The 7,917-nt window shown below is 34.9% G+C and overlaps 1 non-coding gene across 1 annotated transcript; it reads left to right on the top strand.

The window, feature by feature from the left end:
- The first annotated feature begins 2,218 nt into the window (after positions 1-2,218).
- On the top strand, positions 2,219-7,338 carry LOC103022524 (uncharacterized). Its single transcript, XR_007438538.1, has 6 exons — positions 2,219-2,345; positions 4,068-4,103; positions 4,790-4,864; positions 5,682-5,718; positions 5,953-6,014; positions 7,079-7,338. It is a non-coding gene; the product is annotated as an uncharacterized LOC103022524 (transcript).
- The last annotated feature ends 579 nt before the right edge of the window (positions 7,339-7,917 follow it).

Genomic DNA, 7,917 nt, shown 5'->3' with positions numbered 1-7,917 from the left:
GCATATGTTCTAACCAGTGTGTTCAAATTGTGTGTGTGTGTGTGTGTGTGTGTGTGAGAGAGAGAGAGAGAGAGAGAGAGAGAGAGAGAGAGAGAGAAAGAATCTTGGCAAGACCCTCAATCCTTAATGACTAACTGCGGCAAGAGTCTCTGTCTGATTGATATTTCACTTCCATTGCATTTCATTGATGATCTACCCGACAAGGTTTTGGAATTGACTTTGCTTTAAAGGTCTTTTTGAGTCTGTTTTTTGTCTCTCCTCTGTGCTCACGTGTTCATCCAAACAGCATGTTTAAACCATCACAGACACGTTCTTCACAATCTTCAGAAAATAACCTTTACAATTAATTTACGATGCATGGATTCTCATCTGCCTAATAACCCTTAAACCTCTACGCCTCTGTGTGTATAATTCACAGTGAGAAATAAAATAAGGTGCAAATAAGATGACCTTTTTGTTATATTGTTTTTTTAATAAAATAAAAGTAATGCTATTTCATGGTTTGCTGTTTACTAACCTCCAACAATATTTTAATGTGGCCTAAATGCATTAAGAGGGTATGTACAGGAAATACTGTAAAACAGTCTCTTCCAAGTTAAATTGGTCCTAAAAAATAAATGTTTGTTCATCAAAGAAAGAAATATCATTTTTTTAATTGTGCTAAATGTGTGTAAAGGAACTCTTCATCTACTCTGTTTGTGCACCTTTGTCTTCTATTTGTCCTTCAGAACATGACAGCTTAAACCTTAACCACTCACTGACACAGAACGCACCTTCACTCTCCCTTTCTCTCTCGTCTTGTGATAACAGTGGAAAAAAGCTGAGCGAAGACTCCAATCATGTGCTCAGACCATGTAACCTGTGGTTCTGTTTTCTGAAAAAGGAAAGTCTTAAAAGGTCTGGAAAAAGTAATTGACTTTTTTTTATTAAGGTATAAATTAAGCTAATTTATAACCCTGGTAATTTGTCTTAGAATAAAACACACAAATCTACTCTGCTTCTATTGGTTAGTTTTGCTTCACTGGTTAATCCCAACAAAACTGTTTACTATAGTATTGTTTTAATGCTGCTTTCAAATCATGTCGAAACTATTGTATTTACGAGATGAGAGCACATGAGCGCCACAACAAACTCAGATTTACCTTATCTAAAAATGATTAAGCTTATTAGCAATAGCTGTACAAATAAAAAAACGTAAAAGTCTAGTATAATTCACGGTTCTAAAGGGAAAACATCACTCACCTAATGGGTGTCTTATTCACTTAATTCTCTTGGAGTAGGGCAAAATAAACCGGAACACATGTCATGTCCTAATTACGACCAAAAAGAAGGAATTTCCAAGGAGGACATGAAGGCAGCATAACCCTAACAAAAACATTATTTCTTGCTGGCCAGCACCTGTGCCTGTAGCTGAATTAGCTTTTAGCTTAGCCCCGATTTGCTTCCCCAGGTTTTTTTTTTTTCTAGAAGTAAAAATTAAGATTGTGCCTTACTACTGTTGCGTGTTTAATTAGTTTGATAGTTTATCTACAGCTGCGGTAGTGTCGTTTGTTTATGAGAGCAGAGCACACATTGGAGAGAAGAAATGTTGTGAAACCTGCGTTTGACTATAGTATGCTATAGCATTAGCCTTTAGCCTAGCATGGATCCCTCCTTTTACAGACACTGGAACAGAGACTGTTGCTGTCAGAAGATCAGGTTCTCCTAGCAACCAGTATTCCCATAACTTGCGAGTCCGTAAGTGGTGTGCATCTCTCCAGTATTAACACCTCCAAATTTTCTTGAAGTTGAGGCATTTTACTGTTTGGCCAGATTTAACTTGGATCTGGTTTATGAAAATGTATAATCACTCAAACCACCTACAGATATGAAAAGTAGCTTGTTTTACAACCCTGTTTTGGATATTCTTGACTTAAATACCATTAAATCCCACTTCGTCATTTAAAAATATATTTTTGATTAACTTAGATGTATAATTAAGGTTAATATAGTTAGCAAGTATATGCATTTTGTTTTAATTTGCAAAATAAATGTGTAAAATATGAGGATGGTAAGCTTTTTATCCATAGAAAATTATCTGACAACATCTGATATTGTGCATTTGGTATAAATAAGCAAACATTAACCAGAGCACTCTTCAGGGTCAAATGAAAAACAAGGAACACTCTCTCTCTCTCTCTCTCTCTCTCTCTCTCTCCTCCCTCTGGAACACATTCTCTTACCACTTATTGCCCCAAACACACTATGCTTTCTCATCATTATTAACTTCACACACACTCAGCCTGACCACCAGCCTCCGCACTTCAACTTAAGCAAGAGTTACACACCTTGAACAATGGGGGAAGGTAAGTGAACGATAGAGTTGGATGTTTTTGGTGTACGTTCTCAAATGAAATTGTACTTTGGCTATTTTGATATTGCAAACTTTACTAGTTCAGTTTAATTCATTTTCAACTATGCTAAAAACAACACTAATGGAATTGTTTTACATTATGGCCAGTTAAACACTTACACTGTTTCTCATTTACCACAGTTGGTCAAGCCATGTTTGGTATCTGAAGTTTGCTTTCTTTTCTTCAGTTTTTTTTCACTGGAGAAATTGATGTGATACAGGTCAAAAACATTCACAAATATTTTCACCACTAGTTAACAATAGCATCCTTGTAGCTCTAGTTTATACAGAATGAATATTGTTACATTAAACTGACATTTTATCAGTCTGGTTTTGGTTAAAAATAAAGTTCTACTGTAAGTTAAAACTTAATAAATGAATATCTTGTTTTACCCGCACTTTTACTTCATTTTCATGCAGTTAGTGCATTTTGAATAGCTGTCCCTAATGGCCAATTCCATAGCTTCTCTGCAGCATTAATTCTGTGGATAAGCTCAGTTCAGCTACAGGACCGTTGCCTCCAGCTAATCGCTGATAATTGACTGGCACAGTCCCATAGAGGAACAACAGGGAATATGAGTGCAGCTGGGAAGCAGATAACCCGAAAAATAGCTTTTCCAACCAAATGGTCCGTGTCAGGCAAACAAGCTATCGGTTCTGCTACAGTAAATTTGAGTAAATAAGTGTTTTTTAATTGTTTTACCCACAGGGTCATTTACTGCTGCTTTGGACTTGAAGGCTTTTGCTAAAATGTAACTGTTGACATGAGTTCTTCTTGTTCTGTGAATGTTTATTGGTGCTTTAAATGGTCAGTGAAATATAGGATTAGGAAATTAGAAGATGAATGGATCAATGGATAGATGGATGTATGTGTCAAACATTAGGAAGTCTATGATAATATGTATAATATCAAATACAAGTGAAAACATTCAGGCGTGATTACATTAGCGTGTTATTATATGATACATTATATACACAATGTAATACACAAAATATGTCTACCATGGAGATCATATGTGAACAGCAATTGCTACAGTCTTGACACAGGTGCTGAATGGGATTAGGTCAGGACTTTGACTGGGCCATTATAACACAAGCCTTAAACAGGTTTTCTTCCAGGATTGCCCTGTATTTAGCTCCATCAGATTCAGCTCCAACTCTGATCAGATTCTCTTTTCCTGCTGAAGAAAGCAGGATGTTGTGTTCAGGGTGATGAGCAGTGTTACACATAGCACTTTGCATTTAGGTGCTGACCAAAGCACCATGTTCCACGTGTTTACAGTGTCACCTACATGACTTAAGAGGAACTGCAAATGACACTTCTTATGTATTTTTTAAATAATGATTTTCTTCTCTGACCAGTGCTCTCCTTGCTCGATCTGTCAGTTTAGGTGGACAACCTTTTCTTGGTAGGTTTGCAGTTGTAGAATACTTTTTCCATTTTTGGATGATGGATTGACACAGTGCTTAAGCTCAAAGCTTGGGATACGTTTTGGGATACGTTTTATACCCAACATCTTTAAAATTATTATTATCGAGTTTCAGAGTAAAAAGGGTTAATACATAACACATTTATGATGTTAATTTGATTAAAATTTTGGAAACCATTTATCATTTTCGTTCCACTTCACAATGGAATTCACTATGTGCTTGTGTTGGTCTTGTTTGTTTCTAGTGACACCTGATCACTCTGATGCCGACTTCACCTACAGTAAGCATTATTCTTATTACGACTCCTAAACAATCTTGTGATTGAGAGGATCCAGTGATGTTTAGCAGGAAAATGTACACAGAATAAAACATACGGGATTCTGAACATAATTATCTATGGAATGTGATAGAGGTGATTTTTTGAAAATCACCTCTATCGTTGTCATGCAGCTTGACATCAGCTGCCGGAGCCCTGAGAGAGCCTAATTGACCTTGTTCTCTCTGGGTGGGTAGATGGCGCTCTTTCCTCTCATCATTCCAAAGGGTGATGTCACTTAGCACCAGGGCGTCTGTGAGCTGGCTGACTTTACATGTGTCGGAGGAGGCATGTGCTAGTCTTCACCCTTCTTGTGTTGTGGCAACACTAGTTATGGTGGATCTACAGCTGAGTAGCAACTGAATGGGTGTGACAGTTGGCCTAGCAAAATTGGGGGAAAAAATGGGAAATAATTACAAATAAATTGCATTCAAACTTTTGTTAATGTATCAAGTATATTATTAATCAGTTGATTATTTGGGTATTATTGCTGTCAATTCATAACCATGCATTTTTTGCATAAACATTTTGTGAGGAATGGACATAAAATGATTACTTGGAAAAAGTATGAAAAAGAATTTCATTTATTTATTTTATAAATATTCATATGTGTGTTTGTGTGTGTGTGTGTGTGTGTGTTTGTGTGTAAGATTATGAGGTGATTAGAAAAGGAGGGCTGATCTTCGCTGCTGTTCTGTTCTGTTTTGGCATTGCCATTATTATGGGTAAGTAACAACACATTACATGATTTAGACAAATGTGTCTCATTTCTGGTTCTGGAGGCTTTTTATCCTGCACATTTTTTTGGTTTTCTTGCTTTAAAACTCTCCAGCAACTCTGAAACTACTAGCCAATTATTCAAACCAGGTGTTTTGGGAGCAGCTAAGCAGTAAAAGTAAAGAGAAGTGGACTCATTTCCACTTTTTATCAAAGTTATTAGTGGGAAGTAAAGAATGTGGAAATACAGTTTGTTTTTAAATGCCTAATAGTTTACAACAATGAGATACTAAAAAACTAATCTCTTAGAGGTTTGAAATATACATACTGCTACTGGTTAAAATTTTGAATTAATGGTTTTGTTCTAGTTTAACATTTTTGAAACAATCATACATAAACTACAGTTTAAATGTTTTAAATCGTTGTTTTTTAGAGTGCAGGTACAGTGAGAAGTTATGTTTACACTAATCATAGATGAATGTTATTATTTGCCAGTGATAAACAAAAAAAACCATAAATATCATCAAATCATAGAAATGGTTGCAAAAATAGTTGCACCCAGAAGAAAGTGTCGTGATTGCAGTGACATTCAGAAGGAATATTAGGGTTACCAGGAAAAAAAGTATTAAATAGTTAGACAGACATAGACAAAATCTGTCATTTGTCTCTGCATAAAATAGCAGATGTTCATAATAGTGCCCTGTGAAAATGCATCACATGTACCTACAATATACTCACTATAATCTATCCTGTATTGTAGTAATGACATCATAGACAATGAAACACACACATTGCTGTTTTGAAGACAATGTTTTTCTTTGACAGGCAAAAGGCTGACCTGTGGGAGCAAACAAAAAGCAAAGTAAATGCACACACACACACACACACACACACAAACAAAAAGCAATTGTAGAATAAGGTGTTATGTATAGATGTACTAAGTTGGCTTATATTTACTGATTTCTTTTAATTTAAAATAGGCTATAAAAATAATTCATTTACTGGTTCATTAAATGATAAAGATGTTGAGAAAACCAGTAGATACACACATACAGAGACACAATGCTAATCTGTTCTGTTTTTCTGTCTTGTCTAGACCTGTGGACTTGGATGAGCTTTAAATTTTGGTGTGGTTACTGACTCACTTATGTAAAGCAGGTACAACCTTTTGGGAACAGTCTTGTTTTAGTGTTTGGAATGATGTAATGTCATCTTTGAGTCAGAGACATTAACCCAAAGACATTAGAATCATTGTTACCATTGGCCTAATCACGTACATATTTGATTACATAATTGATGTAATATACTGTAAATATACATCTTTAAAAATAAGGACTTTGCTGTACTTTTTTCTTGGAGCAGAAAATTAGATAGCTGTATAATCTCTAGCCAGAAACAGAAGATAATAATTAAAGCTAAATAAAGATAATAAATTCTGATTCTCTTCTTATTGTGCGCTAACACAGTAAGAATGTGTGCATCTTAAAGGTGAAACAGCTTCATTCCCATAAGACTCTTAAACTCCTCCTCAACAACACACTGCACTGACACTTTACAAGGAAAATTGTTGTTTACAAACACTGTCACCTTAAATAGCACTGACACACTTTATCTTGTACTGTTCTTAATTCACACTATCATGCTGTTATAGCAAAACTTGCACTCTTATTTTATCTATATTATCTATTTTATCTATTTTAACAACAGCTATTGGGTGTAAACTGGATCGTGAGATCACAATTTCGTTCCACCTCATGTACCACATGTGATGCGAAAGACAATAAAGTCTCCTTGAATTCCACTTTTTAAACAATCTGTATGATTCACAGTTTGATAAACAGTCATTTAGAAGTGGGTATGATGTTTATTTTAGATAAGCCCACCTTTTTGGATTTCTTAGTAGTGGGGAATGAGGGATTGCCAGGAATACAACTCGAATGTAGTCATAGAGAATATATGTATATTGTAGGTTAGTGTTTCAGGCTTTAAGCAGCAAAACTTTTAAACTTTTTGAAATCAAATCAAAACTTTATTTACATTTTGTCCACATTTTATGACTAAAGTTTTAATATAAACTATTTAAAATGCTTCCATTAAAGATTATGATGTTATGTTGCCATGTTGAAGATACATGGTTGTTGCATGACAGTGACAATATCAAACTAGAGCTCGTCTTGTATCTTTTTGCGAGTTGTAATTATTCTTTGTTTTTTTCTCTGTAGGTTTCCCAACGTGTACCCTAACCCTACCACCTATGAAGATCAATCCTCTATCACCTGAAAACATAAAATCAAATAAAAAACAGTGATCAGTCTCTGTAGTATAATGGTCTGTTTAGTAAAGTAGTATAGTGTAAAACTGAAAATATCCTCATTTATTTCGCATCTAGTTGTATTTTTTTCTAATTGTTCATTGTCAGCTGACACATGCATTTAACATACGAATTGCTCTTAAAAAACTGAATAAAATCAAATGAAAAATGTGTGTTTAGTGTTTTGTTGCATAACATTTATTACTTTCTTTCCATCTTTTGGGATATTAAACTTTTGGTTAATTATGCACCTGGCTCGGAGACTACAGCATTTAAACACGAGATGTGAGGCGTTCAGTGTGGTAAATACAAACAGGAGACAGTTAGTGTTTCCCCTCATAGACCCCATATTAAAGATAGTGTATTCCTCTGAACCCTTGTGAGAACTTGTGAGGACAAACGGTGCACAAGTTAGTTGATTGTTTGTTGTGAGAACAGCTGCCTGCCCTTTTTATCCTAAAAACCCAAATACCCAAAGACGGGTATTAGGTTTTTTTTGCTACATTTTGCATGTTGTTGTCATCATTATGCTAATTATTTTTTGTTAAGAAATGTTTTTGAATTCAGTTTGGGGTTAGGGTAGAAATGGACCAACCTCAAAATGTTATGAATACCCAGCTAATAAAATTTTACTTTTAGAATAAAAGTAACAGTTAACAGTTGTTAAACAAACATTATGCAGAATGTTCCATTTATGTAAATCTGTCTAGTTTTGTCATGTTTTCATAATATTTTCACACAAAGTTACAG

This window comes from Astyanax mexicanus, chromosome 1 (genome assembly GCF_023375975.1).
Source record: "Astyanax mexicanus isolate ESR-SI-001 chromosome 1, AstMex3_surface, whole genome shotgun sequence".
NCBI lineage: Eukaryota > Metazoa > Chordata > Actinopteri > Characiformes > Acestrorhamphidae > Astyanax > Astyanax mexicanus.
The sequence above is the reverse complement of the archived record's forward strand: the minus strand, read 5'-3'. Positions and strand labels throughout refer to the sequence as shown.